The sequence below is a fragment of the Rattus rattus genome, chromosome 2 (assembly GCF_011064425.1).
Source record: "Rattus rattus isolate New Zealand chromosome 2, Rrattus_CSIRO_v1, whole genome shotgun sequence".
Lineage (NCBI taxonomy): Eukaryota > Metazoa > Chordata > Mammalia > Rodentia > Muridae > Rattus > Rattus rattus.
The window spans coordinates 37,465,276-37,476,836 of record NC_046155.1 but is presented as its reverse complement, the minus strand read 5'-3'; the positions used below and the strand labels follow the sequence as shown (position 1 = coordinate 37,476,836).

Here is an 11,561-nt window from a genome sequence, read left to right as displayed (position 1 = left end):
ACTGATAGACTGATGTCAGTCACCAGGGAGTCCAGAAGACACACTGCTGTGGTAGGAGGAAGGAGGAAGCTGAGATCGGGAACACATGAACAGGTAGAGGGAAGCCCTGTGCTCTCTGGCAGAGAACAGAACAGGATCCAGGCAATGCAAACCTGCCAAAGCATTGAGGCATGGTATTTAGCCTCAGGCTCTGAGGTGACAGTTGGGCAGTAGAAAGAAGGCTGAAGATATGGAAGTCCTGCTGTGAAGGAAGCTGAGATCATGGGAAGTCTCAGAGGATGCTCAGTATCAGGGGGAAGAGGTCACTTCTGGGAGAGACAACTTTTGAATGTCACATGGAAGCTAGGAGATTTAAAGCAGGGAAGCGGGAGACAGAGAAGTACTGTGATCAGTTTCCACAAGAAGCCTCGACTTGACCAAAGACAGTAAGCATTTGGGCTGCTTTCTATCTGCTCAAGGCAAGTTTCCTGATGGGGGTTGGGGCGGAGGGGATGGAGTAGGGTATCTAATCAGCCCCTGGAGCATAGGCAGTCTCCAAGCCAGAGAAGTTTCAAGTTTCTCCTTGCCAAGGTCGCACTACTACAGGTGGGCTGCTCCAAGAGCCAGGAGCCTGCTTCACTCCACGCCTACCCTGCCCGCCACCCTTAACGTTCCCCTCCAAGCTCAGGCACCGCGGTGGGCTGTGCCCGGCAGGCGCTCCGGGAGCTACGCAGCGGCGGCGGTGGCTGCTCCAGAAGGCCTGGCGGGCGGCGGCGAGAGGCTGTGCCCCAGTTTGTGTCCAATCAGGGAATGCGGGCTGTGCCCCGAGCCGGGCAGCAATGCGTAAACAAACCCTCTGGCAACTCCTCCGCCCCCTTGGCGCGCTCGCCCCGCGCCCATCGCCGTCGCCTCCGCCGCCACCGTCACGGTCACCGCGGGCTCGGCTGCCGTCGTCCTTTCCCCCGCCCTCTCGCCGCGGGGCCACCCGGACCTCCCGCCCGCGCGGCTCGCGCCTCGCCACCCGGTCCTGCTCCGCCCCGCCCGCTCGGGCTGCTCACCTACCGCCCCACGCGCGCGCGCTCGTGCACCACGCGCCCCGTGCGGCCCGCCCGGAACGTGGCCTCCCGAGAGCTAGGTAAGAGCGATGCTCGGGAACCCGGGAGGCTTCCCGGTTTGGGGAAGTTTTTATAGTGCGGCCGATCTTCCGCTGGGCCCGGGGTGAGATCCCCGCGGGCGCCGCCGTGCGAGCTCGGCGGGCAGCAGGGGTCGCGCGCAGCCGGGGGTCCCAAGTTGCCCACGCCAGGGAACCCGTGCTGGCGGCGCGGCTGGGCCGGGCGGGCTACGGGAGGGTCCCGGGGAACTTTCTCCTCCCCTGAGGCGCGCTTGCCAGCGCGGCCCGCGGCCCCAGCCCCACGGCGGCGGCTCCCGGGCTGGAGAGAGCAGGGCACGGTGTTTGAAGAAGCTGACGCAGTTGGTGACGCTCGCGGCTTCCTGAAGGGGACCGGCCACGATCGAGTGCCTTCGCGAGGGGACGCGCGGGGCGGGCGCTCGGGGCCTTTCTCCCCTCTCCTGGAAGCTGCGTGGGGAGCCCCTCGGGCTCCGGGAGTGAGCACCTCTGCCGGGCGGCCCCGGCAGCGCGCGCCCCGCTTCCGTTTGGATCGGCTGGGGCTATTATATAAGATGCCACGGAGAGCAGAGGGGCGATCGGGAGCGCGGCGGCGAGGGCGGCGGGGACCCACCTGTGCGCCACCGCACGCCTCGGGGGTCGGGTTGGAGCCAACCCTGCCCTCCGCGCCCCTGCCTGCCCCGGGACGCTCGCTCCCCGCCACCTTGCCCTGCTCTCCGCATCTCTCGCAGCAGACGTCCGTACTTTGAAACATTTGTTTAATATTAAGGAAGCTGCGTGTGCGGCCGTCATAGTACGCCGGGAACGTGTGGCTGTGAGCTCCGGAGCGGTGAATGAATCATTGCCCCGGTGGACCGCGCTCCGATGATTCACGCGGGCTCCACACGCGCGCGCGTACTCGCTGTGGGCCGCCCTTCTGCGAGGGATGACGCCCGGAGGGGCGGGGGAGTTCATGAGAGAGGGTGGCGAGGTTGTTTTTTTTTTTTTAATTTAAACCTGCCACAGTAACTTTAGGGCGTAGGGCTCCCCATCTTCCCTAGCCTTGCTACGCGTTTTCTGGAAGAGTAACACGATTCCACCTGGCTGGGTTAATGTGGCAGTGGAGACGCTGATTCGCTACAGGGCCCGGTCCAGTCCCATTCACAATTTGAATAGAGTCAAGTGAGGGAGGTCTGCAGCTTGGTTGGAATTCTAGTAATTGCGTCTACTTCAGCAGTTGCCAAGTAATTAGCAGAATCCTTAAAAGTAAGTCGATCTTAAACAACTGGTCCCTTAAGTAGATGATATAAAGAAAGATTAGCTTTTTGTAAGTTTAAAAAGGCCGTCTCGTTTTTTCATTCATGAATACAGAATGTTTCCTACTGTCATTCCTGAACGCTAACTTGACGTTCCCATCCCACTCCACACTTGAAGGACTACAGAGCAACGTTTTCTCATCTGGGGCTCACCCCTCCTGTGTCAGGGCCTCGAAAATACTCTAGGGCATCATAGTTTCTCAGTTCTTGATCCCTGTCCCCCAAACTACTCCATAGCCCTCCTAGTTTCTTAATAGCTCCTAATCGCTAAGAATATTTTGTAGAGGCATTATCTAAGTCCGCTTTCCACTACAAGAATGTAAGCCTTGCAGAGGAGAAAGTGGGAGACTTTACCTGTTTATTCGTTTATACCCTAGAGTCAACAGAAGCCTCATATATATTTGGGGCCCCCTATGTTTGTCGGACATGCTGAATGAATAAGTCCCTCCTTCTTGGCAGGACCATCTTCAACAGTTTTAACTCATTGCCTTTGGTGGGCAAGTTACCTGTAGGGTACAGTTCTGATTTTCTCTTGACTGTTGTAACTTTCTTGAGATCGATCGACTTTGTGCTGTCAAGGGCACACAATGACAAACCTTTCAGCATCCTGTTGTAAGATGCTCAGTATGAAGCAGCGTTGGCACCACGGTACATTACTGAGTAAATAAAAATATAGGTACTCGTTTAAACGGGGGTGGGGGATGCTAAGTGAAATCAGTAATATTGAGAGGTCACGGGCCTATATGTTTCTATTCATTTGAAACACTGGTATTCCGTCCCTCTTTGCTCCTACCTGTAAACCAAACTCATACTTAGTGGTGGTGAAGGACTAATACAGTATAGTATCCATTTAAACAAACCCGAGCTTTGTTTCTCTGTCAGAGGCCCTAACTCTAATGCGTTGTTAATATTGGTAACGCAGTAGTAGCTAAAAAGGTGTTGCTTAAAATTATCCTTTAAACGTCTTGATCGAATATTAGAAGGATCAAAGCTACAGGTCAGCAATAGGAGGAGGATTTACATGTAGTACTTCATACTCAGAAGACTACCTGGTTAAAGTATATGTTATAAAGAATAAACTTCAGGGCATATTACTCAGCCTTAGTCTTGTAGCCATATGGTCAGCACTCAGTGTTTCCACGGTCTGCTGCTAAATAGGAGTGGCTGCCCTGCGGCGTCCTAGTAACTGGTCATTTCTGGAAGTGTCACTTCAAGACTGAGTTCAGAGAAGGCAGCATTTTAGAGCTAGCCACAAGAGATCTTGAAGTTTCAGGCTCCATTCTTTCAGGACCCTCTCTGAAAAGACTTAGGCAGTAAAGGGATTTGCTCAAAACTCAGAACTGGGATTAGAACCAGGAATCTGAAGTCTGTGTTGTTGGAAGCCCCTGCATTAGTCCAAGTACCAACAGGCAGAGAGGAATTGCTCCTCCCACTAACAGACTGTCTGCCCTTGCTTGTGCACACTTTACAGGGAGTAAAACCACGCCTTACTTGGATTCGTACCCTCCCGTGTCTCCCATCGGAGGGACTCAGCGGATACTTGCTGAATCTGGTTGGACAAATGGCTTTTCAGTTGAGAACATATTTAAGAAGTAAAAACTAAGAAAGGAGTTTTTCTGGCCGATAAGAACAGGGTTTTGCAGTTTTACGGTGATAGTGTTGGCATATTGTTTTAATGTCCCTAAGTTTTAATGAAAGCAGCATGGAACTTTCCATGTGTATTCACTGTTAGTTGTCAAGTGGTACCTGGAGACACAGCAGAAGACAGACGTCGGCCACGTGCTTGGTCTTATGTCTCAGACAGTGGTCGTAGAAAAAGAGCCTGAACCTCATTCAGTTCTGCATCTATCAGGAAACCCTCGCTACAGCGAGCTACTTGACTTTAGAAATTCTCTCATCTCACACACACACACACACACACACACACACACACACACACACACACACACTGGCAGACCTGCACGCTCACACGAACGCACACGCACACGCAGTGGCGGCAGCATTGGTGCTGTGTACACTGAAGGATTGTGTGAGCCTGACCTAATGTAGAAGAACCTGGTTTACACAAGGCTCTTAATGAGTTGTATCTGAAAGCTGGGTGTGGTTGTGCTTGAACCTGTGGGAAGTTGAGGCAGGAGGATCATTCTCAAGGTCATCCTGGACTGCATAATGAGTTCAAGGCCAGCCTTTGGGAGATGAAGCCTGGTCTCAAAGGCAAGCAAACAAACAAACAAGAAATAAAGTAAATACTAACTGCTTCACACTGCACATGTTTGCATCCATGGGACTGACAGGGAGGGATTAAATGACCCCCATGACCCCTGAGGTCTAGCCTAACTCTTTGGTTTTAGGAACCGGTTACATTTGTGCTGTTCTACATTTTTAACCAAAGTGATTCCTATATCCCAACTATGAACTGGAAAAAAAAAAGGAAAAAAAAAAAAAAAGGCTTAGTTTCTAGACCTCCTGAGAATTTGTTTTAATAAACATTGATGGGGTTGGGGATTTAGCTCAGTGGTAGAGCGCTTGCCTAGGAAGCGCAAGGCCCTGGGTTCGGTCCCCAGCTCCGAAAAAAAGAACCAAAAAAAAAAAAAAATAAATAAACATTGATAAATTAACTACATTTTTATTCTATACACTGTGTAGATTAACTTGAACATTCTCTCTTAGTTTATTAAGAAAGGCAGTATGAGAAGTATGTGGGCTAATCAGAGGCTATGAGAGCCTTACACGTTACTTAGAGAGGGCGAGACTGATAACCAAAGGCTGTGTTACATGGAGCTGTTAGAGAATCATAAAGAAAGCACATGGCGGTTTTAGAAAAGAAAAACAAATCCATTATTAGCCAGAACATTAGGGAATTGAGGGATTTTGCACAAGATCTTAAAAATTCCATAGGAGTAGACCCGGCAGAGATTTGGAGACCAGCCTGTATTGAGACTTGAAGGAAAGAATGCTCACCTCTGTCAAGAAATGGGAGGAATGTGGTTGAGTTGAAGGTTGAAGAGCTAGAAGAGAGTTTAATGGGAATATTAGGGCCACATTATCAAGCATCTTCTGTGTTGAGCTAAGGAGCCTGCTGGGTTTGTCGTGAAGAACATCAAGCATCCATTCAGTATGGGATGATGTCATCAAACTTAACATTTTAAGGCTAGCCCACATGGGGATCAGTGGTGGCCCCGGAGGGGGCAGAAGGACAGCATTGCAAACATGAGTCAGGGTGGAGGTGGGGGTGAGCTGGGAATGCAACGCCACTTTCTGCGTAATCGGATGAGGAAGATGGGACGACAAAAGCAGAAGAATAACATGAGATAGGATGGGCAGGTATTAAAATACACAGGAGGAGCTTCTGGCTAAGCGTCTCCAGGTCGCGTGCAATCCACCAACACGGGTGGAGATGAGTGGAGGAGATCATCGTGAAAAGAAGGAGTATATGCTTCAGACAGTGGACGAAAAGTCCCTGAAAACAGAATCATGGATTTGGGATTAGTTTAGCAGTACTGTGCTTGCTGATGATGTTCAAGGCCCTGACTTCAGTCCATAACACTGTCCCAAACAAGCAAACGCTGTAAGAATGGCGTCCATGTGTGTGTGGGTGGGGTGGCTTCCCCTGAAGCAGGAATAGGAAGGTCATTAATGCACCAGGCGTTCCTCACGCTGAAGGAGCGGGAGCAGATACAGGTGGCTGACTACCTCTAGATCGACACTCGGCCCATACTTGTTAAGCCAAATCAATTCTGGGATGATATTTGGGCAAATAGTGCCCATTCTTTTCTACATTTTAAATTCTATTTTTATTTGTGTGTGTTTGGGGGGCGAGATACCTGTGTGCCATGTTTGTGAGTGAAGTCAGAGGACAGCTCCTGGAGTCTCTTCGACCATATGGGTCTTGGGGATCAAACTTAAGGTCGTCAGACCTTAGGCACATCCACTGGCTGAGCTATATCTCCAGGCCTCGTCTTGAAAATGTGTTAAGTTAAATTTTTATTCATTTGCACATGGGGGGTGGCCATTTCCATTCTAAGGGAAACTCTCCTTTTCAGTAATGAATTATATGATCACCTTGATTACAATGAAGTTATTTCTGGATAATCGTGCCAATAAGGCAAAAAGAAAAGTAAATCAAAAAGGTATATTGGTTTAGAAGAGGGAAGTAAAGCTGCCGTAGAAGGTAACACTTACTCGTACCAAAAATTAGGAAGAATCAGATGAAGACGTCCTGGAACTGACAAACAATGACAGCAGAGTTCACGCGAGGTTAATATGCAAAGGCTGCTTTCCTGCGTACCAGGAGGGGAATTTGCACTCAGGAGTACCATCCTTCGCTAGGTTTCTGTTGCTGTGGTTAAACGCCACGACTGAAAGCTACTTGGGGGAAGAAAGGGTTTATCTCCTCCTGCACTTCTCCTTCACACTCCATCACTGAAGCAACACCGGGCAGGAACTTGAAGTCTGGAGGCAGGAACTGTAGCAGAGACCATAGACCGATTGCTGGCACAGTCTGCTCAGCTACGTTTTTTATGTAACCCAGGACCACCTGCCCAAGCCTGGTACCTCCTACAGTGGGTTAGGTTCTCCAGAGTCAATCATCAATCTGGGAAAGGCCCAACAGACCTGCCGACCGGCCGTTCTGTTGGAAGAGTTTCCTCACCTGAAGTTCCTCTTCGTTGGATGACCCTAATGCATTGACAAAACACTAACCAACACAAAGGCGTTGTGGTTTCCACTAGCACATGAAAGTCTGATGAGTTATGTGTAAGATCCGTGTGATGAAGGTACACGTTCATGGATAGAGACAGTCAATGTTCTGAACTTGACTGATAAATTCGATGGAGTCCCAAATCGAAATTCCAGTAGTTATTTTGTAGATATTGATCATTCAACTTTGCAGTTTATATAGGAAAGCAAGCACGGTATTGAAGAACAGAGCTGGACGGCTGGCTTTAAGGCTTCTAGAGAGACGTAAATAATCAAGTGTGGTCCTGGCAAGAGATCAGACCAGCAAGTAGGTCAGTGGAGCAGCACTGAGGCTGAGGGGCTCCTGAGGTCCCACAGATTTGATCAACTGATCTTTGACACGGAGCAAGGGAAACACGATAGTAGTGCCAGGCAGGACGACTGGGCGTTACGTGGAAACTGACAAGAGACCTCAGAATGGGCCATACACATGCATTTAATCTATGACTCCGTTAGAAAATAGCACAGCAGGATGGGCAGATAGCTTTAGGTTTGGACGTACTTCACGCACAGGACAGCAGGTGTAATTCACAGAAGGAAGGTATCAGAAGCCGTGCCTATTACATTTTATTTTTTTTAAATGCATCTTGCAAAAAGACAGTATCCAAAGAATAAAAAGTTGAGACGCGGGCCAGGAGAAAATATTTTCAAAAGATGTATCTGATAAGTATTTCAAGTATGCAAAGAACTCCTATAACTCAATAAAAACTCTTACGTTAAAAATGGACTAAGTCCCTCCCAGGCACCCAAGGAACTAGGAAGATAGCGAGATGATCATTTGAATGGGTGTCCCACATCAGAGACATCGGAAGCATGCAGATCAGGAGAGCAGATACCACTTGGCAGTGGTTGGAGTGGCCAGAATCCGTTACTCAGAAAACACCAAGTGCTGCAAGGATATGGATCATTCGTTTGCCGAAGGGAGCGCTGGATGGTACAGCCATCTTGAAAAATGTTGTAAAACCAAACACTTTTACCTTGCCGAGGCAGTTGGAAATTCAAATCCATTCAAAAAAAAAAACAAAAAAAAAAAAAACCCTACACCGGGTACTTACAACAGCTTTGTTCATTATTACCAAACTTGGAAGCAATAAAAATGCCCTGTATTCTTCAGAATAAATGAAGAAGATACCTAGGATGGGATATCATTTCGAGATGAAAAGACGTGGAGAGGGCTAGGGAGAAGGTTGAGTTACTAAAGAGTCTCACAAGCCGGGAATCTGAATCCTACCCTTAGAACCCATATTTACAAAAGGAGAAATAAATACGCTGACAGTCCCAGCTCTGAGGTGGCAGAAACAGGTTGATCCCTGGGGCTCCGTGCTGGCCTGTTTGGTGAGCTCCAGGCCATTGAGAGGCCCTGTCTATTTAAAAACAAAAACAAAGCAAAACAAATGAATAAAAATGCCAGCCTAGACTATGGCTGAGGAGTGAAACTTGAAGGTGCCCTCTGGGCCCTCCCACAAAAAGCAGGGCTAAGACTTCAGCACCTACATAGAGGTAGGTGAAGGAAGAGGAGCTGCCTGGCTTTGAGTAAATGTCATCCTGCCCAAGGAACCACTGTAGAGACAAAATGATACCCGGTCACCTGCACATACCAGGTAGGTGCAGAAATACACAGGGAGGGATGGACAGGAAGAACAGAGAGGGTCTGAGGGCGTTGGGAATATGCTGTCATCTTCCTGTAGTGATAGATACACACCATGATGTTGTCTAAGACTGTAGACTATGAATCTAAAAGATTAGCGGAAGGCCAAGATGAAGTCTGAATTTTACACTACTTTGTAGATGTGAAATGGCTTGGTCGTCTTGTGTCGATTGGTTGGAGAGCAGAGAGTGAGGTGTGACACTGAGGTAGAGAGGGCAGCGTTTGCAAAGCTGGTGGCCCGCTTCGGCTGGAGATCCGAAGGCAGCGAGAGCTAGGGAGGACACGCTTCTGGAGGGCGCATCCCTCCTGTACTGACAACTTCCCCCGGCAGAGCTCAGAACACTGGAAACAGAGATGGCTTGGGCGTCTCTGACACTACCAACCCCGTGTGGGCAACTCAGCCCAGTACAAGGACCAGTGGCAGGAAGGTGGGCGACACAGATAACCTAGTGTCTGCCTCAGCAAGAGTGAGGAGGGAGGAGAAAGGGAGAAGGTGGAGGGCCAGACAGGGTGTGAAGGGCGTGAGGAACTCTCAGGTTTTTATAATTCCGGTGTGGATCAGCTGGGAGTTATGACTTAAAAGCTCCCAAGTGAAGCCGAGCCACAGGACTGGGAAGGCATCTAGGCCGTAGGAAGTGGAAAGCCAGTAATCTTTGAGAACTGTGAGGCCAGATATCAAAATCAGTATCTATCGATGTAAGTAATCCCCACAAGCATGGGATATATGCAGGAAAGCCGTTCTTAGCATTTAGACCACAGGGTCAGAAAGGTAAAGGGGAAGGAAGGCATAAGGACAGACGTTATCATGGCGTTTAAAAGATGAGCAGGTTCTAAGGCCTTTTAAACACTTTGTACCGATGTGAGTGTTGCCCGGATCCCAGACACACAGGGCCAGACTGGAGCTGATTAAAAACCTGGGGTTTCTGGATCTCGGTTAGAATTGCTGGCGAAGTGAAGTGTCCGCTGACTGAATCTCAGAAAGCTCGCACAGCGTGCAGCTCCGCTAGTTCTGTGTGGAAGAGAGTCTCTCGGCTACAAGTCGGCCCAGTGCACCGGCCGCTGCTTAGCGTGCATGAAACAGTGAGGAAACAAAACACCGATCTCTATGAATGAGGATGAGTTGGAAACGATGGCTTGGTGACAGGCTGAGGGTGACTTTGTACACGCACCACTTTGCCTACTCGGAACTGTGGATGGAAAGCTTCAGGCTTCACGGTAAAAATGTTTACCCAAGTATCTTTACTGACTAGGCAGAAAGAAAGATGCACTCGATACCACGTTTAATATCTCTGATAAAATAATCCCACCCCCACCCAAATCCTACTATCTGAGAACTGGGACCCATGGCCATCACACACCAAATAAATTGTTCTACTTCTGTGAGGAGAAATGCAGTGTGGCAGATGGGAGCTCCCGGAGTACATTGGGTACCTCTTATTTTGAAGTCTCTCAGGGGAAAAGAAAAGGTATTTTCTTTAAACACGGTTGTTGCCTGTCCGTGCCTTACTTGCATCCGAGTTTGACCCCTGATGCAATATTGCTGCGTCAACTAGATGTGACTGGAATGATAAGGTCGAGATGGGTCCTTGGTTATCGCTTCCACAGCCACACTTAGTGGATCTCTCCTCTCTGGGAATCTCGGGAAACTCAGAAACGGCAGGACCACCTTCGAAATGCTGTGTTTGAAGTCAGAACTTCCGAAATGTGGAAAGTTCTCCATAAAATGTTTAAGAAGTCTCTCGCATGCTTGTGCGTGCATGCGTGCCTGTGTGCATGAATGTGCGTTCATGACACCACCCACCCCAACTAGCCTCCTCTCTCCCGATCCTTTTAACTATTTGAAATCTTTGCTGCTGCCCACGTTGGGGGCTCAAACCCAGAGCCTTGAGCGTAAGGGAAGACTGAACCCCGAGGCACACTGACAGCCCACTATTTCTAGTCCTACTAACTGGTTATTAAGTTTTCCAGTTCCCTCACCCGTCGCTTGGAAGAAAGTAACATTTGCTGTATCTTCTATGGATTCGATGTCAAAACTCTTTGTAAAAATATTGTTATGCAAATGTCAAGGTATCGGTGTTACATAGGAAATGCATGTCAGCCAAGTCTACGTTCACCCCTCTCAAGCAGATATTTTGAACAAAACGACACAGACGACTGTTGAAATTTGGCAGAACGCTGGTTTAGACTTTTATGTTCGCCGTGGCAGCGTCCTCCTTTATCCACGCCAGACTGGCTCCGTGAGCCTGGAGCAGTGGATTTCCTGACAAGTGAAATTTCTGCCTTATGTATTCTTCTTTTGACTTTTCAAGACTTTTCTCTTTTTTTTATTGTAAAATGTAATCCGTGGACAGAAGCGTTTGAAGTGTAAATGCACACATTAACAAACTGTGAAAGGCAAGCAGCCATGTAATTACCACCCGGCTCAAGAGCTGGACCCGTTTAATTTCTCCCACATGGAGGACCTGTTGTGGGCCTGGCTTGTTGTTCTTTAGGGCGGTCATAAGGAAGAGCAGAAGGCAGAAGGAAGGTATTACGTTTCGATGGGTCAGAATAGACCGGCTTTGGGTAGAATCAGATCAAAGGTGTGATGCCCGTGTTTTATTCTCTAGGCGTTCTTGGGCTTGGTTTATCCAGGTAGCTGTGGATTCAGTGTTCAGGACACGGGCTTGGATTGTATCCTTACGTACTGAAGTCTTCGGGCTAAGTATCTTCAGTTTGTGTTTGTTAAACCCGAAAGGGCTGTGGTCCTCTGGATGGGAGAAGGGCCTTCCTGCTT

At 49.0% G+C, this 11,561-nt stretch overlaps 1 protein-coding gene across 1 annotated transcript in view; it reads left to right on the top strand.

Annotated features, from left to right (window-relative positions):
• Positions 1-923: 923 nt before the first annotated feature.
• Positions 924-11,561, top strand: part of Pcgf5 (polycomb group ring finger 5) — a 117,496-nt gene continuing 106,858 nt past the window's right edge. The window contains exon 1 of the mRNA XM_032891883.1: positions 924-1,114. The gene's annotated coding sequence lies outside the window, so the exon portion shown is untranslated. The remainder of the gene's footprint in view (positions 1,115-11,561) is intronic.